Raw genomic sequence first — 22,234 nt, 5'->3', positions numbered from 1 at the left:
GGGTTAACTTTCTCTGCCTCTCTTTGGTGTCTGTTCAGCTATTTCTCCCCACTTTGTCAGTTATAGTTCCTGCCTCCGGCTACAGCGGCTGACCCCTTTACACCCTGATTCGTCCTCTGCCCTGTGCTGTATTCCTGTGTCTATCCTCACCCGGTATCCCGCCCCGACTAAATACTTACCCTCCCTGCGCTGACCCCCTGGTGCTTGACTTGGCTTGGATTCCAACCTATCTCATTGTCTCTCGCTTTGGTGCTCCTTCTCCCAACCAGCTCTGACTTCTCTGGCTTGCTTTTGACCTCGTGTACCGTTACTTCCCTTTGTTACTGCGTTTACCGCTTGTTACTGACCTGGCTTATCTGACTATTTTCCTGTCTTCCAGTGGCTACTGTGTGGCTGTTCTGCTGTCCACGTGTGTGACTGTCTGTCCCCTCTCCATGTTATCGCCCCCTGGTGGGGGGTTGCACGCATCAGCTCTGCTGCTGCCTGACATTTATCGGTTTCATCCTCCGTTTTGCTCCTTAGAATCATTTTTAAGAAATACCTGAAGAGGAACAGGTTTCTTCATCTATTACATCTGTGTGGCAAGGGGTTCTGAATCATTTGAAGACGCTGTGGTCCAAATATAAGAGTGTGGCTGATCAGAGATGTTTGTTGTGTCTGGGCCTGTGTGTTGATGATTTGGTGTAGTTGTCTTCCAGGAGCATTAAGTTGAAGATTATGTCTTGGAAACTGAGATCCAGGTTCTTCGGTCCTTATAAGATTGTGGTCATCATCATTCCTGTAGCATTCCTCCTTGCTTTGCCACCCACTTTTAGGATTTATAATGTGTTTCACCAGTCTCTACTCAAAAAATACGTTGCATCCTCTGAACCATCATCACCACCTCCATCCCCAGTTATTGTTGATGGGAATTTGGAATTGCAGATTGCTAAGATCATCAATTCTCTCTTGGTTTGTCAGTCTCTTCAGAATCTGGTACACTGGAAGAGTTACGGTCCTAAAGAGTAAATGTGGCTGCCAGCATCTGACATCCATGTTGTCAGGTTGATTCGGTCTTTTCACACGGCATACCCTGAAAGACCTAGCCCTGTGGTTCCTGAGGTCCCTCTTAGGAGTGATACATTCACAGCAGGTTTACAAAGACAGAGAGAGGCCAGATGACCGCAGTGTCTGGTTTCTTATACTCCTGCACTAATTAGAAGCACTTCACCATCATATTAAACAGTGCATGTTTCTGCTAACAATGCAGGGGTTAATCTGTTCAGTTGATGTCACCAAAGGACCTTTAACTGCAGGATTCTAGAGGAACTGAAGAAGAGACTGGCTGGTATATACCATATGTACAGTGTGCATATATTTACATGTATGTGCAGCATGTGTGTGATAATTTTTTGTTCAAGAGTAAATGTGGATTGTTTCTCATGGAAAAAATAAGACATTCCCTGAAAATAAGCCCTAACCCATCGTTCGGAGTAAAAAATAACATAAGCCCCTATCTTATTATCGGAGAAACATAACATATGTTTTTAGTTTGGGGCGTAAAATGCTGATCCCAGGTTCTCTTAAGGCTATGGGCCCACGTAGCGTTTTAAAACGCACAATGAAAACCGGACTCTTTCCCAGAAATCGAGCGTTTTTTTCAGCGAGATTTCACCGCGATTTTACCGCGATTCTGTCCGCGATTTTGCCGCAATTTTCTCAAGCACTTTCCAAGCGATTTGAAGCATCGCTTGGAAAGTGATTGACAGGTTGGTCACACTCGTCAAACATAGTGTTTGACAACTGTGACCAGCTTTTTACCTCAATACCGCCTATGCGGCATCAATAGTAAAAGATAGAATGTTAAAAATGATAAAAAAATAAAAAATCGGGGTATATTTACCTTCCGACGTCCCGCGCTGCCATCCCGGGCCTCAGCATTCCCAGCGATGCCTTGTGAGACCTGTGATGACGTAGTCTCGCGTTACTGTAGCGATTTCACGAGACAGCTAGAGTCACGCGAGACTACGTCATCACAGGACCTGGCCGCAAGGCATTACTGGGAACGCTGAGGCCGGGAATGCAGCGCGGGACACCGGAAGGTAAATATACCCCGATTTTTTTTTTTTTTTTTTTTTTTTTTACAGGGGTATGGTACCCAGGGCCTGGAGGACAGTCTCCTCTCCTCCACACCGTGGGTACCAACCGCACATGAGACGCTTAACTTCCCGCATGGTGGGCATAGCCACATGCTTGAAGTAAGCGATTCTCATGCATTCCTATGGGTGCGGAATCGCGGCAATTCTTTGCGATTCCGCACAAAAGAATGAGCATGCTGCGATTTTTTCCGCGATGCGAGTCCGCCGCGGAAAAAAGCGCAGCATTAGCACAGCATGTGCGGAATACCATAGGAATGCATGGGGTGCATCATGTACAAGATTTTTAAACGTTTTCACGCCGAAAATCGCGGCAAAAACGCTTAAAAATCGCATCGTGGGCACACAGCCTAAAAGGGTATTTGTCACCTCCTGGGAAGTATATAATCTATTAATATGGATATTCAGCTGATAGAAATGTTAAAATAGTCCTACCTGTATGCCTCATATCTGCAGTCTTGTTGAAAAATTGTCATTTATTTCTTTATGCTAATGATTTCTTTCAGACTCCGGGGTGTGTGGTGCCTGGAAAAAATCTCTGCCTCCTGTCTTTATGTGCGTACCACCCCCATCCCATCAGCGTCACAGTGCCTTGTGCGCAGGCGTCCGATTGAAAGACAATAAGGTGCTCTCCCCACTTCCTTCCTCCCTGCAAAGTTAGGGACGATACAGTTTCTGATGCCTCTGTCACCTATGTATGCATAGTGGGGAGAGAACCTTGTAGTGGTGCTTGAACGACACCGCCGGGCAGGACTCAAATAATGTACAGCAGATGAGGAGGCAGAAACAAAATGCCCGCTTTATTGAAAAACAGAGAATTATATGCTGAAAATAAGACTAACAGTTATTATAATGATAACAGCAATAATACATACAAAAGAGAGATAGCTGGAGCGTGTCATACGAGCCGCGCTCCAGCTACGGCAATGCAAATTTTAATACAAAACAGTTCCTACCTGACTTCCAATAATCAGGCCACACTGCTACAGCGCTCTAGCTAAAGAACCCTGCTCTACACCCTATCACAGTTGAACACTAGTGTACACTCAGAGTTCTGTAGAGCTTAGAAGGAAGTCCATGATGAAGCAGTGCGAAACGCACGTTGGGGCATAGGAGACGCCGGGGGAGCACCACCTATTTTGTGGTATGCTATTATAGCGAACATTCATACATCCTAGCTTTATAATATGAGGCTAGGGATATCGGTAGGGAATGTTTACTGGGGCAGTATGTTTATAGTCCTGATTAATATGCCTGAGGGCGTTTTTTCGCCCCAACAGTGGACTGTATCCCTTGTTTACATTCCTTCCTGATGGGGTAATGTGTATCACATTATATAGGACAATCTTGTTGGATGATAGGGAGTGCCACTGGGGTAATAGGTTAATGGCCCTGTAATTAAATATGCCTGAGGGTAGCTTATGATTACGGCAGTGGGTTAATTCCCCTTTATATACTATCCCTTTTGTTCCCGTATATGTGTCATATAGGAATGTTTTTGCAAAATTTTGCAGTGTTGTGCTTCCATAATTATGGTGTCTCCTTGTGATTGGTCTGGCACCTTCTTTTTATCTGTGTATAATTGTGTATATTTAATAAATTTGTATTTTTGTGATGTACCATTGTGTGGCACCTGTTCTTTATTAGAATTTAAGGTTACCACAAGGTGATTTTCCAGAATAAATTTGTAGCCAGACACCTCCCTGATGGTATTGCATGATGAATAAGTATCTGTCTGCATTTTTCAGCACTGAGGATAACAGTAATCTTGACCAACTCCCCAAACCCATTTGCTAAAATACAGCCCTATACTTAATAATCATAATAAATATTAATTCTATAGCGCCGACATATTCCGCAGCACTTTACATTTTAGAGGGGACTTGTACAGACAATAGACATTACAGCATAACAATAATCACATAGATCATAACAGATACCAAGAGGAATGAGGGCCCTGCTCGCAAGCTTACAATCTATGAGGAAAAAGGGAGACACGAAAGGTGGGTGGTAACAGTTGCCCTGATTGTATGGACCAGCCATAATGTTAAGTGTGTAACAGTACAGACGCAGAGGGCTAATGGATGCATAAAGCATGTGGGAACATGATGCGGGGAACCTGGTTATGGTAAAAACTTTTGGCTGTGCCACATATACTTGTAAGGATCCTCCAACATGCTTCACTGACTGCAGACACTCATTATTGTACCATTTTCCAGCCTTTCGGAGAACAAAATGCCTCCTTTTAAAGCTAAGCATTTCTCATTTTGGCACATCAGTTTAGAGCAACTATAACCATATTTCAGCACCCCAGATCATATATTTCTGAGTCACTTGGCATTGAATTTTTCCATAAATATCCCTTCTGGACAGATTTCTCCAAAGAGTGGATTGGTGTAGCTGGGTCTCAATTATTGTTACTAGTTCTGAATTGATGGCACTGTTGGACATCCCCCGATTTGGAAGGGAAATAAGCTTGATGTATCTTTCATCTGCTGCACTAAGGGTACCGTTACACCTAGCGATGCACCAGCGATCCCGACCAGCGATATGACGTGGTCAGGATCGCTGGTACATCGCTAGGTGGTCGCTAGTGAGCTGCCACTCAGGCAGATCTCACCAGCGACATCGCTGGGGTCGGGGGTCGCTACTTACCTGTCAGATGCGGCCATCCTGCGTCCTCCCGCCTGGCTCCACGCGTCCAGGAATGATCCAGGAGCTTCTCGCGCGATCAGCGATAACCAGCGGGGGAGCCGGTCGGAGGTAAGTATCACATGCAGCGATATCGCTAGCAATATCGCTATAATGTCACAAAATCGGTGACTTTACAGCGATATTGCTAGCAATATCGCAGTGTGTAACGGGGGCTCAAGTGTTCTTGAGCAGCTATTGCGTCAGTGGTTCTCCACCTTGCGTATTTCTTGGTGCTTCTTCTAAAGGAGACACTTTGATAATGCAGTATAACGACCTTGTGTCTTGTTGCTATGCTCAGTCTTATCATGGCGTATGACCTGTGACTTTACATCCTAACCTTTGTAGCAGAGTTTGGCTGTAGCTGACCCAGTTTTAAACGTCCTACACAGATGTTTCTTTTTCATTTAATGACTGTTTTTCATTCTCGGTTCAGAAATGATGACCACTATCAACTATTTTGTTTAATTGGTTACTCATATACCTTATGTTAAATGCAGCCAAAAAACAAATCAGCTTCCTGTAAAAGGTTAATCTGAGTTTCTGCTACAAGAGGAGGCTGTGACATGATGGCAGTTTCTAGCCTTCACCTCCTCCTTCTGCTCCATAACACACAGGAATCAATCTTATGTTCTCTTCTTACCAAACTACATCCAGCATGTTAATAACATCACCTCCACTTTGTACGTGGAGAATGGCACATCCGCTGTATGCGAAGATAACAGCACCTCCCCTATGCACATGGGCAACGGCACTTCTGCTGTATACAGCACCTCCAATGTGTATGAAGGTAACAACAGCATCTCCCAACAGGACGTTTCACACAGCTGTTGTGAGACAGTGGAGAGCCCTATCTTCAGCCAAGCTTAGTGTCTCTTTCTTGAAGGGCCAAACGCTGCAAATTTGACAGGAGTTTATTTTTAACTTTCTTAATTATATACTGCATATTGAGGAACGATTTCAGATTTGGGCCTCATTTAACATCATGAAGTTTTCCAAAAGGTGATAGGTTCTCATTAACCTATAATATTGCCTTTACTACCATCTAGGGGTTACTCTATGTATGCAATTTGCTTACTATATTTGCACACTAGAGCCAGCTATACAGATTATTGTCAGCATTCTATAGTGGTTTCTTTATGCTAACATTCTTCTTATAATTGTGTAGCATTTCTATGTGGTATCTCACAAAGTAGTCATCTCAATGGGATACTGGATTAATAGTGTGTTCCATGCAAATATTGTAGATTCTGTGTAAACTGTTTGTTGTAACATATTGAGAGACTTGCTGACAGGCACCACTCAAAGTGTTAATCTTCAACTTTCATGATAGGTGCACACGGTCAGTAAACGCCACTGGTTAATCTCTGCGTACTTGCGCAGCGTCTAACCCAGAGTCCAGATGTTACAGCAGATTGGATGAATTTCAAGAATCCCATGCCCACTATGCATCCAAAGACATCCGCGGATCAACCGCCGAGACGGACATGTGCTGAGTCTTTCCAGACCGCAGCATGTCTATTTATCTTGCGGAGACGTGAGCCGCTGCAAGATAAATTTCACCTGTTCAATGTATTGGACATGGTGAATCCGTATGGTTCAGTGAACACATGCAGATTCACCTGCATGTGAAAAACACTGCCAATAACTGAACTTCCCCACATACCCACAGAATCTTGCTTACATGATTCAGCTCTGCTTGAAAGAGCTTGAAAAAATTTCTGGAAAGAGCTGGAACAAGCTCCCTTGGCAGTCAGCAAATGATTGCAGCTGAAAAAAGAGTCACGGGAGAGAAGTCAGTAGAGGAAGGCAGGCTGCAATGAGGAGATGTTGATCTCCCCCTGACTGACTGCTGGGTTTGAAATGGACTGATGAAAAAGGAGGGGAAGTGACAGACTTCAGTTTGGAAGGATTCTTATTGCACCTCCAGGAGGAAAAGACGGCTCAGCGGTGAAGCACAGCTCAACTCTAAGTAAGGAATATTGAGTGAGGACAACCAGAGGGGACAGCCTGAAAATGACTGAATTAAATTGATAAGATAAGACATAGCTGCAACTGTGCAGGTGGCAACATCTTGGAGGAGGATAAAAAAATCCTCCTACAATCCTTCTCCAGTTAGATGGCGCCGTCAGCGCATGCTCAGTTGCAGCTATTGGATCACAGCTAGAAACCGCTGATATTAGGCAGGTGCGGCGGGCGCCATTTTCAAAATGATTTTTATTTTTTTTCCCTAGCTGGATAACATCAAGAAAATGTATTATTGGCACACTAAACATGCGATTATGCTTTATTTTACTATTTTATAAGGTGTGATAACTAAAATACAGTATTTTCATATCTGAATTGAAGTTTGCTGTTTCTTCCATCATGCTGTTGTAGTTTTTTTTTTGAGGCTCATCAGGTATTTTTGAATGGATCATACTGTGGAAACGTTACACATAGGTTTAGGTTACCAATAGTGTTTGACTGCACGGGAAAAAATGTTGAGCCAACGTGATTACAGTCCCGTAAATGTACAGAACTTCTGGGAGTACTGTAAATTTACTGCACAGCGCTAGATAGGGTTAATAATTGGCTGTTCAGTCATGTCGTATTATGTTTTAGCTGTTTTCTACAAGGCTGTAAATTTAGTTAGCATAAATAAGCCATAAAACGAGGGCTATGTACTGTATATACTTGTTTTGGTGTCCAAGCAACTGGAGATAGTACTCCATGGCCTTCAAATTGACAGACTATGGCTGGCATGTTTGACCCTCATTTACAGAAGAAAAGCCAGCACTGGAACAGCCATTGATGACTGCATGAAAGAAATACAGTAGAGAGAACAGTAACTTTCATGAGCACTTGTCTGCTCATTACTTGGGCGGAGATGTACTTTAACTTACTCTTCACTGATGATTAATTCCACTTGTCCCAGCATAATGTGACCTGTTTTGGGTCCTACACCAGCCTCTTTGGAGCCCTTTTAACCTATTTATATATCAGAAAAGAACTCCAGGTAGATCATTTTAAACTAAGTAAACATAACCTAATTAAAAGCAGGAACAGTATGCAGTTGAATTCATTAAAACTGAGGTCAGTAAAATCTGTAACAATACACTCCTGCCTCAAGGATTAAGTTAGAGCAAGGCTAACCAACAAGAGATTTTCTAAGGCAACCACAAGTTGAAGAACAACTAGATGACTACTTGTTGCCTAAGGCCGGGGTCACACTAACTGACGCAAAATACGGTCCGTAGTTTACAGGCGTAATACGGATGAATGACCCCTAAATAGTGCTCCGTATGTCATCCGTAAGCAAGATGTGGTCGCGCATTCTGTGCATGTAAGCATCCGAATGTAATCCGTATGCCATCCGTATGCTGAGATTTTCTCGCCGGCTTGCAAAATGGACATATAATGGAGCCCTATGACAGGTTTTATAACACAAAAGAAAGAATAGATATAGACACATAGAATATATATATATATATATATATATACACACATGTCATTGAGACACACATATATTATATATATATATATATATATATATATATATATATACTGTATATATATTTCACAGAGTTCTTCATAGCAGAATAGCTGCTAATTCAATTGCCGGCTTTTGTCAAATCATTCCCCAACCCGACATGAAATGACACATGTTTACATACAGTAAACCATTTCATTTCATGTTTTGTTTTGTATGTCTTTCATTAGTAATTAGATGAGGGTTGATGTGTAAAATTTGGGAGGTGTAGATGTTAATTTAAGGGGTTGATTCATTGCAAAAAAAATGTGTGGGCTCCCGCATTGACAAATTACCGCAGGAGCCCACACATTTTTTTACAACGAATTAACCCCTTAAATTAACACCTACACCGCCCAAATTTTACACATCAACCATCATCTAATTTCTAATGAAAGACATACAAAACATGAAATGAAAAGGTTTACTGTATGTAAACCATGTGTCATTTCATGTCGGGTTGGGGAATGATTTGACAAAAGCCGGCAATTGAATCAGCGGCTATTCTGCTAAGAACTCTGTGAAATATAAATATATATATATATATATATATATATGTGTGTCTCAATGACATGTGTATATATATATATATATATATGTATGTATTCTATATGTCTATATCTATTCTTTCGTTTGTGTTATAAGACCTGTCAGTGTGATTTTACTGTATAGCGCACTGAATTGCCGGCTTTCCTAAAGGACACTGGGTGCGTATTTCTCGCAAGTCACATGTGTGGTCCGTGTGTAATGCGTATTTTTAGCGCACCCATAGACTTGCATTGGCGTACTACGGGCGTAGTACGCTGACAATCGCAGCATGCTGCGATTGGCACGGACCGTAGAATACAGACGAGAAATATACGGCTGATGGGACCTGCCCCATAGAGAATCATTGGTCCGTGTGTAATGTGTGCTTTTAACGCCTCTCACTCGTCCGTATTCCTCTCTAGTGTGACCCCGGCCTAAGTGTAAATATTTTTTTCACTCAACACATTAAGAACTGCAGTCAAACATAATTGTTCAAAAAAGTACTTGGATCGCACATCCAAAACCTATATATAGATCTATACAGGCTGAGCAAAAATTTGCAAAACTGAACACAAGGATCTTATTTAACATTATGAATCGAATGTATGATGGCCACTGCCACAGCATGACCTCTTAGTGGGACCCTATCACTAAAAGTGCAGGGCCATGCAGAAATCTCCAGTGAAGTGAAAAAAAACCAGCAGGGGGTGTAACCCAGGAGCCCCACAAGACCTATGCAGCAAGGCAGAGCTTCCACGGTTTCAAGTCACACCATCCTACAGGCACCAACACCAAGTGAATACATCCAAAAAAATTTCACCTTCCATATGGTCTCCGTCAAAAAGCTAAGTGCAAAATAGGCAGAATGCCTTTTGTAGTCTCCTGCTAATTTAAAACCACCAGGGTCAAATAGAAGGAGTGCTGGTACCAAGAAAAAGAAACAAAAAAAAGAGGGGACAGACTATCCACTGTAGAAAAAAGACTTGTGTTGCACATTAAAAATGTATACATTAATCTATTGAAGCTAAGAAAAAATTTTGCTCTCAGCATTTTTACCATGTGAAAGGATACTTTTTTAGCTCCTTTCACTTGGTGTTGGTGCTGTTTGTGGCCATTGTTGTTCTGGGTGGTGTCACCTGGAGCTGTGGGGGCTTTGAACTTCAACATTGCAGCATCGGTGCTGTGGGGCACCAAATCGCAACCCTGCAGGTGTGGTATCGCTTTGATGGTGGTTGCCGAACAGCGCTGTAACTTCAAACTTCCGCACTTTTCCCATTGTGTTCATCCCCATGTTCAGTGGTCCCGTTGGGTCATACATCTAAATCCTTCGCAAAATGGGATTCAGGCATTTGCGCAGATGGGCTATTGTCTATACTAGTGCCGACAGAGTCAACATGTGCTCTGAAATGCATCATTTTTGGGCGTATATGCTTACTGGAGGCCGACACCCAGATGTAGTCTACTACATTTGAATGTCCTCCTCCAGTAGGTGTATATGCCCAATAATGAGGCACGTCAAAGCACACGATGACTTTATATATAATCAATGGTCCCATTGACGTGTAGGGAAGGTGACCAGACGGACGGACTTATTAGTAAGAAGAAAGGAGGGTTTGCACTTGTCAGGCAGGATGTCAGTTATAACAGAAGGGAAAGCAGCTAGGAAAGTGTAGGTGACGTGCAGTACCTGTAATTGACATTAGAGGGCAGGGAGAAGTGTGAGCATAGGACTTCACATCAGCTTAGGGCTAAGAAACCGTTGGTCATGGGGGGCGGAGTTACAGGGAACCGGGAAAGCTATAAATTTGACAGGAGGGTTCCAGAAGATTCTAGTCCCCAGGGGGAGCTCAAGTGACAAGAAGATTGTGACAGTTTGTGCACTGTGAGGAAAACCTAACTAGGGGACTGAGGAGAAAGGAAGTTGGGGGGGTGGTCCTGACACGAAGTACCGCAGTATAGACGAGGCTCCGGGTGTAGGACACCGCATTTGGAATGACGTATGACCAGTAAAATTACTGTTGGTGAACAGGCCTATGGCAGCCACAGTGATGGAGCTGTCAGAGCGTCACAGAGTGAAAAGGGACGGTACGTATATATACGTCCCTGTTGAAAGTACGCTGTCTCAATATGTTCTGTAACCCGAGAGCGGTGAAGAGAATCGCGGTGTGTTGTGGGACCGTCAGACGGTCGGTGAAAGAAAGAATAAACTTGGACCTGTTGCACCCGAAACGTGCCTCCATCTTGTGTCTGTACGTCACTGCAGGGTATACAGAGGGACCACCCCCCAGCCCGGCCCACCGACCCTAGAGACGCATATGCCTGAATCCCGTTTTTGTCAGGGTTTCAGACATAAGCCCTCATGAGACCACTAAACGTGGGACAAAGCGCAGTGTGAAAGGACCCTTAATGACCCACTAAGAGGTTCGTGATGTGGCAGTGGGCTTCATACAGTCTGATCAGAATGATAGCTAAAAACATCATGTTCAGTTTTGTAAATTTTTGCTTAGCCACAATAGATCAGTGTGTAAGTTTTAGATGTGCAGGCCATGTCTTCTTTTCTACAGTTGCATTGAAAAGTTCTACAGACGAGACTGTAAAAGTATTAAAGTGGGTTACAGGATATGTTGTGCAACCAAGACTTTTATCTTTTCAAGTGTCTTCTAAAAGGCGTTATGGCTCAGGATATAGAAAATGTGCATGCTGTTAACCATAGAACTTCCACCTTTGGTGATGGATAATACAGGGGAAGGGCAGGGGCAAGGGCACACAGGGGACCAGTGTCAGCCACTGACACCGCTCACTCATCTTTCTGACAGTGCCAAGGCCATTGCTCCTTCCACTCACTTACGTGTATTTGAGTCTGTAATACGTGAATACAATTGATGTCCGCGCCACTTCGGAACAGGAGCATATGAACTGTAATCAGCTCCCTCCTGTGCCGGAAATTCTTGCGTACACAGGGGACATCAGATGTTGCGATGCAGTGACGTCATCATGCTATCCGGCACCCACTGCTCCACCAGATGGAAGAGAAGATGGAGCTGCCCTGGACAGGGAGCATGGATTAGGTGAGTATAAGCTTTCGTTATTTTTATTCTATTATTTTCCTAATGAATGGAGGCTATTATACCTAGGGCCTGTTTGGACTTTCCAAGAGGAGCTATCTATGGGGACATTTTAAGAGGGGCTGGCTATGGGTATACAAGGGGCTGGCTATGGGGACATAAAAGAGAGGCTGGATATGTGTCCATTACAAGAGGGGCTGTGGGGACATAACAAGAGGTTGACCATACTGTATTGGGTGCTGTTGGGGACCTTATATTGGGGGATGTGGTGACTGTACTGTATAGAGGCTGTGCAGAACAGTATACTGTATATTGGGGCTATGGTGGAAATCATAGTGTGTGGGGTGCTGTGCGGGACATTATACTGTATATAAGTGGCTATGAGGCCAATATACTGTATGCGTGGCTGGGGAGCCATAATACTGTATGGGGTGCTATGGGTGCCAATCATACTATATAATGGAGGGCTGTGGCGGACATCATACTACAGGGGCGGCTGTGGTGACCATCTTACTGTGTAGGAGGACAGTGTGAGGAGGGGGTACAGTTTGGAGAAGTTAACATGGTCAGCAGGATGAGAACATAGTGTGAAAAAGGGGCACAGTGTGAATATGGAGAGGGGGCAGCGTGAAATGGAGTCACAGTATGGAGAAAGGTTATCATGGCGAGGGGACAGTGTGGAGCTAAAGAGAATGTAAGGGAAAACAGTGTTGATGGAACAGTCATGCTATAGGCTGTGGTTCATGGTGCAGATGGTGTGGCGGTTATAGCTGTTAATGCTAGACAGTGGTTTTATAGTAGATAATGCTAGACAGTCGGGTGGTTATACCTTGTGTGGCTGGTGTAGCTCATAAGGGCAGACAGTGTAAAGGCCATATACCATAGGAGGATTACTTAGGTCATAATATTGGCAGATATTCTTATGCAGGGGGCATTTTAATAACACAGTTAACACTCTTATATTTAAGGGCACTGTGTCGGTATAGGCTGTAGAAGACTGGAGAAGAGGGGAGTCTGCAGAGAAGAAAATGTGGCTGTGAAAAGTCATCACAACATCTGGACAAGATGGAGATGAAAAGAAAGAAACTACTCAGAGAAGATGTCACCTATAGGGTACCTGGATGTGAACATTTACTTGTTGATACTAACAACGTCTCATCAGTAACTGTGGTTCCTGTACGGTCCACCGACTGATGATGATTGATAACAACAACTCCCAGCAACCTCCTTACTATTTTTAAGGACATACTGGGAGTTGTAGGTTCATAAGATACAAATGTATATAGGCCTGACTTGACATTACAATTAACTGCCGTACTAACTTGGTGATGTATTCAAGTACTGATGGTGGTTATCGTGACGTATTCATGTACTGATTATGGTACTGGTGTTAAATTTATTTACTGACAGTGATTTTTATGATGTATTAATGTACTGATGGAGGTTCTGGTAATGCATCAATGTACTAACAGTGGTTCTGGTCATGCATTTATCTACTGATGGTGGTTTGGGTGATGCATTAGAAGAGGTGTGGGGACACGAGATGAAAACATAATTCTCCCTCTGTGCAAATCACTCGTCAGACCACACTTGGAGTATTGTGTGCAATTTTGGACGCCGGTGCTCAAGAAAGACATTACTGAACTTGAAAGGGTTCAAAGGCGGGCTACTAAAATGATAAATGGAGTTGGTTCACTACAATACCCAGAAAGGTTATCAAAATTAGGTCTATTTACTCTAGAAAAGAGAAGACTTAGGGGAGACCTAATATATATGTACAAGCATATCAGAGGGCAATACAGAGATCTCTCCAATGAACTGTTTGTACCAAGGACTGTGACAGGAACAAGGGGGCATTCTCTTCGTTTGGAGGAAAGACAATTTCTGCACCAGCATAGAAGAGGGTTCTTCACGGTAAGAGCAGTGAGGCTCTGGAATTCTCTTCCTGATGAAGTGGTGACGGCCAACTCACTGAATGAATTTAAGAAAGGAATGCTTTTCTTGTGAGTAACAGTATAGAAGGTTAAGAATAACATAATATTATAGGTAGATGGTTGGCCCAGCTTAGGTGAAGGAATTTTTTTCCCTATAGAGAAAATTGGCTTCTACTCTGTGGGTTTTTTTGCCTTCCCCAGGATCAACAATGCAGAACAGCTGCACTAAAAATAGGCTGAACTAGATGGACATAAGGTCTTCCTTCAGCCTTCAAAACCATGTTACTATGTTACTATTTATATACTGATGGTGGTTTTGGTGATGTACTGTATTCATATACTGATGTTGGTTTTAGCCACTCAATAATTTACTGATGATGGTTCTAGTGCCGTTTTTAGGTACTGTTGATGGCTCTGGTGATATATTCATGTACTGATGATGATTTGGTTCATATTCATGTACTGATGAATATGAAACCTAAGTTATCACCATTACATCACCAGAAATATCATCAATACGTGAATACATCACCAGAGCCATCAAGTACATGAACACAGCACCAGAACAACCATCACTACATGAAGATGGCACCACAACCATCGTCAGTACATGAATACATCACCAGAACCACTATCCATACAGGAATATGGCAGCAGAACCTCCTTCAGTTTTGATGCAAAATGTATTAGTTGCATAATGGATATAAAAACCATCATATGTCTGTCTTTATAATTAGGTCTGTTTAGCTTTCATTGTAAATGGTCACAAGCAATGAATGATTCCATATCTAACTATAAAAACACACTCTGTTAAGCCTCACCTCTAAAGTACACCACTTTTTTTAATTTTTGCTAGTATTTTTTGGTGAAACGTAACAATTCTAGTATAAATGGTCATCAGAGCTTGTTGCCTGGCTGATCGTGGGGGAAGGGTGCCTAAAGGTACCGTTACATTTAGCGATGCACCAGCGATCCCGACCACGATACGACCCGGTCAGGATGGCTGGTGCATCACTAAATGGTCGCTAGTAAGCTGCCACACAGGCAGATCTCACCAGCGATGCAGCAGCGGTCGGCGGTCGTTACTTACCTGTCACACGCAGCTCTGATGACGTCTTCCGCCAGCGTCTGTGCATCGCTCGTCGGCGCCAGCAGGAAGCCGGTGATGAGAAATGGACCAGGATGAGTTTGCGCAATCAGCGATATCCACCAGGGGGGCCAGTCAGAGGTAAGTGTCACATGTAGCGAGATCGCTAGCAATCTCGCTATGTGTGAAGGGGGCTTTAGTGGTTTCGACCCATTCCTTTACATGGGGCTGAAGGTTCATGTGGGGGTGGCACCATTGGCATCATCTGCCTAAACACCAAAATACCTTGTCCAGGCACTGTGTGCAACACATACCCCATAAGGAAAAAGGTATTAAGACAGGCGTGCCTGAAAAAACATTCAATTCAGATTTTTCATACAGTCACATTGAAAAGTGGAAGATTTAGGAACTACAGCAATTTAGCCTCTAAAGCGCCTTTACATAATATGCCATACGTGTGGAACATAAAATCCTAATAACAGGCTTTCTTCTAAGTTATTTTTTGGTTTTCTTTAGTAATAATTAGAGTTGAGCGAAACGGGTCGAAAAATTTCAAAAGTCGCCGACTTTTGGCAAAGTCGGGTTTCATGAAACGAAACCCGACCCTAGGATGAGGTCGGCCACGAGGTCGGCGACTTACGCGCCAAAGTCGCGTTTCAAAAGTTTGTTTTGCGCTCTTTTTCAGCCAATCAGGATCCACGGACACTGTGGGCAACGTGATGACATAGGCAGGGGTCACCACCATCTTTCAGAAGGGCATGCAAGTGATTGGCTTGCTTTGGTGGGCGTCACAGGGGGTATAAAAGGGCGTGCATGCCGACCTCCATCTTACTTCTGCCGATCTCAGTATAGGGAGAGGTTGCTGCTGATTCTGTAGGGAGAGCGTTAGGTAGGGAAGAAGACAAAAAAACTGCTTCTGCTGCTAGCGATTTGGCCTGCACAACACACCAGTCACTGTGTGTGCAGTGCAAGGGGAGGCTATATAGTGGTGTATCAGTGGTGTTGGTTGTTGGGCTGCCTTCTAAGGCTTCCTGACATTCCTGCATTGCTGTTTACCCACTGCTCCGCAAACTGCTTTTTTAAAAGCAATCCCAATTTTTTTTTTTTCGTCCTGCTGAGAAGAAAAAAAAACTGCTTCTGCTGCTAGCAATTTGGCCTGCACAACACACCAGTCACTGTGTGTGCAGTGCAAGGGGAGGCTATATTGTGGTGTATCAGTGGTGTTGGTTGTTGGGCTGCCTTTTAAGGCTTCCTGACAGGCTGGCATTGCTGTTTACCCACTGCTCCGCAAACTGCTTTTTTAAAAGCAATCCAATCTCCCTTATCCTCTAGTCACTTTTGTCACAGCTGTGCCATCGAGCCTGTCACATAGCGCTCAGATATTCATTGGGCCTCACACAATCCAAAAGTGTCCAGTGTCCAAAAGTGTGTCCAGAGATTCAAAATCTCCCTTATCCTCTAGTCACTTTGGTCACAGCTGTGCCATCGAGCCTGTCACATAGCGCTCAGATATTCATTGGGCCTCACACAATCCAAAAGTGTCCAGTGTCTAAAAGTGTGTGCAGAGATTCAAAATCTCCCTTATCCTCTAGTCACTTTGGTCACAGCTGTGCCATTGAGCCTGTCACATAGCGCTCAGATATTCATTGGGCCTCACACAATCCAAAAGTGTCCAGTGTCTAAAAGTGTGTGCAGAGATTCAAAATCTCCCTTATCCTCTAGTCACTTTGGTCACAGCTGTGCCATCGAGCCTGTCACATAGCGCTCAGATATCAGTGGGCCTCACACAATCCAAAAGTGTCCAGTGTCCAAAAGTGTGTGCAGAGATTCAAAATCTCCCTTATCCTCTAGTCACTTTGGTCACAGCTGTGCTATCGAGCCTGTCACATAGCGCTCAGATATTCATTGGGCCTCACACAATCCAAAAGTGTCCAGTGTCCAAAAGTGTGTGCAGAGATTCAAAATCTCCCTTATCCTCTAGTCACTTTGGTCACAGCTGTGCCATCGAGCCTGTCACATAGCGCTTAGATATTCATTGGGCCTCACACAATCCAAAAGTGTCCAGTGTCTAAAAGTGTGTGCAGAGATTGAAAATCTACCTTATCCTCTAGTCACTTTGGTCACAGCTGTGCCATCGAGCCTGTCACATAGCGCTCAGATATTCATTGGGCCTCACACAATCCAAAAGTGTCCAGTGTCTAAAAGTGTGTGCAGAGATTCAAAATCTCCCTTATCCTCTAGTCACTTTGGTCACAGCAGCTGTGCCATCGAGCCTGTGACATAGCGCTCAGATATCAGTGGGCCTCACACAATCCAAAAGTGTCCAGTGTCCAAAAGTGTGTGCAGAGATTCAAAATCTCCCTTATCCTCTAGTCACTTTGGTCACAGCTGTGCCATCGAGCCTGTCACATAGCGCTCAGATATTCATTGGGCCTCACACAATCCAAAAGTGTCCAGTGTATAAAAGTGTGTGCAGAGATTCAAAATCTCCCTTATCCTCTAGTCACTTTGGTCACAGCTGTGCCATCGAGCCTGTGACATAGCGCTCAGATATCAGTGGGCCTCACACAATCCAAAAGTGTCCAGTGTCCAAAAGTGTGTGCAGAGATTCAAAATCTCCCTTATCCTCTAGTTACTTTGGTCACAGCAGCTGTGCCATCGAGCCTGTCACATAGCGCTCAGATATTCATTGGGCCTCACACAATCCAAAAGTGTCCAGTGTCCAAAAGTGTGTGCAGAGATTCAAAATCTCCCTTATCCTCTAGTCACTTTGGTCACAGCTGTGCCATCGAGCCTGTGACATAGCGCTCAGATATCAGTGGGCCTCACACAATCCAAAAGTGTCCAGTATCCAAAAGTGTGTGCAGAGATTCAAAATCTCCCTTATCCTCTAGTCACTTTGGTCACAGCAGCTGTGCCATCGAGCCTGTCACATAGCGCTCAGATATTCATTGGGCCTCACACAATCCAAAAGTCTCCAGTGTCCAAAAGTGTGTGCACAGATTCAAAATCTCCCTTATCCTCTAGTCACTTTGGTCACAGCTGTGCCATCGAGCCTGTGACATAGCGCTCAGATATCAGTGGGCCTCAAAAAATCCAAAAGTGTCCAGTGTCCACAAGTGTCTGCAGAAATTCAAAATCTCCCCTGTCCTATAGACACCTTGTACCTTGTTTTACATTACTATATAGTTTGTTGGATTTTGTCTACATTTCTACCAAAAATGAGGAAGGCTGGTGGAAGAGGCCGTGGAATTGGGCGGGGGTTGGCAGCTGGTAATGATGGTGTTGGTGGTAGATCTGATGGTAGTGGCAAGAGCAAAATAGGACCGAATGCAGGAGGTGTTGAGCCTGCGTCATCGTCTGGCTACATAAGGCCTCGAGCGCTTAGTTTTCTAGAAGTTGGCAAACCGCTTTTAAAGCCAGAGCATCAGGAAAAAGTTTTGTCTTACATTGCTGACTCAGCCTCCAGCTCTATCGCCTCCTCTTCTTCAGTTGTAAAAAGTAAAAGCACTGAGTCGTCATTGGAGGCTCATGTTCATGAACCACACCTTTCCTTGTGTCCTTCACCCCAACCAAGATTGAAGGATGACGCAGGCCATACTACTGATTACTCCATGGAGCTGTTTTCACATACCATGCCTGGATTATCAAGTCAAATGGTGAATTACCCAGGCCAAGATGAATCTGACATGGAGTGCACTGATGCACAGCCGCTGATGGATGATTCTGCTGGTACATTCACTCAGAGCACTACATTGTCCTCGCAGTGTACAGAGCCAGATTCTGACCCTGATGAGACTCAGGTGCCCCTTCCCGCACACTATACCACCATACACGGTGACACAGAGGAAGGTGCACATGACATAGAAGAGGAGGTGATGGATGACCCAGTTGTTGACCCAGATTGGCATCCATTGGGGGAAGAGGGTGCTGCTTCCAATAGCTCAGATGAGGAGCATCCACAGCAGACATCGACATCGCAACAGCTGTTATCTGGCAGGCCCGGAGCACTCCAAAGACAGGTTCCAAACATCAAAAGAGTTGCTGGACAGCTTGTCCAGAGGGTCAAAAGATCACAGCGTGCTAGGCCGCAAAATGTCTGCCAAAGTAGGAAGAGTGCAGTGTGGCACTTTTTTGAACAAAATCCTCATGATCAGGCCAAGGTTATCTGTAAGAAGTGCTCAAAGACCTTTAGCCGAGGGAAAAATCTGAAAAATTTGAATACCAGTTGCATGCTTAGACATTTAACCAGCATGCACTTGCAAGCGTGGACACAACACCAAACCTCAAGTGCCACATGTGCAACTGATCACAACGAAGGTAGTCAGCAACGCTACATTGTTTCCCCCACTGTAAGCCCACCGGTTAGCACAGCAGCAAATGTTGAGGTGTCGTTGCAAGGCCACAGCAGTCAGGGAATCCCACTGTTATATCAACGAAAGACTGATTCTAGGCCATCAGAAAGAACACCAACTCCATCACCATCATCAACCCTCTCTCAGTCCGCCCTGTCCACCGCTACTTCCACCACATGCAGCTCTCAAGTCCAGCTCACCCTCCCAGACACTATGAGTAGGTCAAGAAAGTACTCAGTCTCTCATCCGCGTACACTGGGTTTGAACGCCCACATTGCCAAACTAATCTCGTTTGAGATGATGCCCTTTCGGTTGGTGGAAAGCACAGCTTTCCGCGAACTCATGGCCTATGCAGTACCACGCTATGACCTACCCAGTCGCCACTTCTTCTCTCGCAAAGCCATCCCAGCCCTCCACCATCATGTGAAAGACCGCATTGTCCATGCACTCAATCAGTCAGTGAGCGGAAAGGTGCACCTCACAACTGATGCATGGTCCAGTCGGCATGGCCAGGGCCGTTACGTGTCCATCACTGCGCACTGGGTTAATGTGGTGGATGCAGGGTCCACAGGGGACAGCGGTGGTGGGACAGTGCTGCCTAGCCCACGGTATAGGAAACAGTTGGCTGTAGGCTTTCGACCCTCCTCCTCCTCCTCCAGAAGTGAAAGCTCGTCCACAGAGCGCAGTCGTACGAGCACTCCATCTGCAGCTGCCACTGTTGCACACGAGGTGTCCCCCTATCGAGCAGCTAGTGGAAAGCATCAGCAGGCTGTGTTGCAGATGATGTGTTTGGGCGACAGACACACCGCCGAGGTGCTGGCCGAGTACTTGAAGCGACAAACTGAGTCATGGCTGGGCAGTGTACATCTTGAGGCAGGCAAGGTAGTTAGTGATAACGGCCGTAATTTTGTGGCAGCCATAGCCCTTTCAAAACTCAGCCACATACCTTGCTTGGCTCACACCTTGAACCTGGTGGTGCAGTGCTTCCTCAAAAATTATCCGGAGTTAACAGCCCTGCTCCAGAAGGTGCGAAGACTGTGCGCGCACATCCGCCGGTCGCCTGTACACTCCGTTCGTATGCAGAAGCTGCAGCGATTGCTCCACCTTCCCAACCACCGCCTCATTATCGACATTGCACAAGGTGGAACTCCACCCTGCACATGGTGGAGCGGCTGTGCGAGCAGAGGCAGGCCATAATGCATTTGTGGGAGGATACACGGCCAGGCACTTTGAGAGCAGACATGGAGTTGACAGGTGTGCAGTGGTCGAAGCTGAAAGACCTCTGTAAAGTCCTTCAGTGTTTTGAGGAATGCACACGGCTGGTAAGCGCAGACGACGCCATCCTAAGCATGAGCATCCCACTTATGCGTCTGCTCATGCAAACTTTGACGCACCTTAAGGAGCAGGCGTCTGCAGCCAATGTTGATGAGGAGGAAGAGGAGGAGGGAATCCTTGATGACATTCAGCCATTGTCTGCTCAGGGACCTCTCCTGGACGAGGTGGAGGAAGAAGAGGAGGAGGAGGATGATGATGGGGATGATTACTTAGGGGAGGAGGATGCATCTCGTGGGGCAAGTGAAAATGTTGGCGTGGCAAGGTCTGGTACAGGGTTTGTGCGTGACTGAAGGGATGTGGATTTGCCAGAAAGTGCTCCTCCACCCAGCACTCGCAGTGCATCATTGACACCGGGAACATTGGCCCACATGTCAGATTATGCCTTGCAGATCCTAAAAAGGGACCCCCGTATTGCCAAAATGATGAACGATGACGACTACTGGTTGGCCAGCATCCTGGATCCACGCTATAAAGGCAAATTACAAAACATCATGCCACAGGAGAACCTTGACCTAATATTGGCTAATAAACAAGCAACTCTGGTAAATCGGTTGCTTGAGGCATTCCCAGCACACAGCAGCGGTGATGGTTCTCACACGAGCCGTACGGGCCGGGGGCAGCTTGGCAGAGGTGTTCGTGGTGCACACAGCAGAAGTGGCGTTGGAGACAGGGGTTTCATGACAATGTTGTGGACTGATTTTTCAAATACCGCTCACACAACTGGTAATACTGCATCGATGGAAAGTGACAGGAGACAGCAGTTGTCAACTATGGTTACAAACTACTTTTCCTCCCATATCGATGTTCTCCCACACAGGTCATTCCCCTTTGACTATTGGGCCGCTAAACTGGACACCTGGCCTGAATTGGCCCAATATGCCTTACAGGAGCTCGCTTGCCCAGCTGCAAGTGTGCTATCGGAAAGAGTCTTCAGTGCAGCTGGATCAATCCTGACAGAAAAAAGGACCCGTCTGTCAACCCAAAATGTGGATGATCTAACCTTCATTAAAATGAACCATGCATGGGTTTCCAAGGATTTTGTCCCACCTTCCCCTGATGACACATAGGGTGACAGAAAAATGGCTTGCTTTGGTCCACCTCTTCCTGGGACTTCACCTATTTCGCCTTTTGCATCAGCTGAATGTCCAACATCAACATATGCCACTTTCTAAAACTCCCTAACTGTGCTGCCTCCCCCCCAATGGCCGGGGTTACCACCTAGCGCACGACACCGTGCGAGTGCCGTTGCCCTGGACAGGTGGGTAGGCCGACTCTTGGGCGCGGGCACTGGCACAGGGTCCCTCATAGTGCAATCAAGTGTCTCTGACGGTGGTGGTGCACACCCGCCGTCAGACACACCGCTGTACTATGAGGGGCCCAGTGCCAGTACCGACCCCCACGAGTGGGCCCCCCTTGCTTGGGCAGGGCCCCAGCATTTGCAATCTTTACCTCTCCCTGCTCCTCCTCTGTGTAATCTGGGCCGTCAAATCCATACTGTGCCTGACACCATCTGAGCCTGCCTCCTGATGTACAGACATATATTTTGAATGTGTACGCTATCCATACATGTTATCCGGGGAAACGGTACCCTTT

Source organism: Dendrobates tinctorius, unplaced genomic scaffold, assembly GCF_039654945.1.
Source record: "Dendrobates tinctorius isolate UK_male_01 unplaced genomic scaffold, ASM3965494v1 ptg000203l, whole genome shotgun sequence".
Classification (NCBI taxonomy): Eukaryota; Metazoa; Chordata; class Amphibia; order Anura; family Dendrobatidae; genus Dendrobates; species Dendrobates tinctorius.
The sequence above is the reverse complement of the archived record's forward strand: the minus strand, read 5'-3'. Positions refer to the sequence as shown.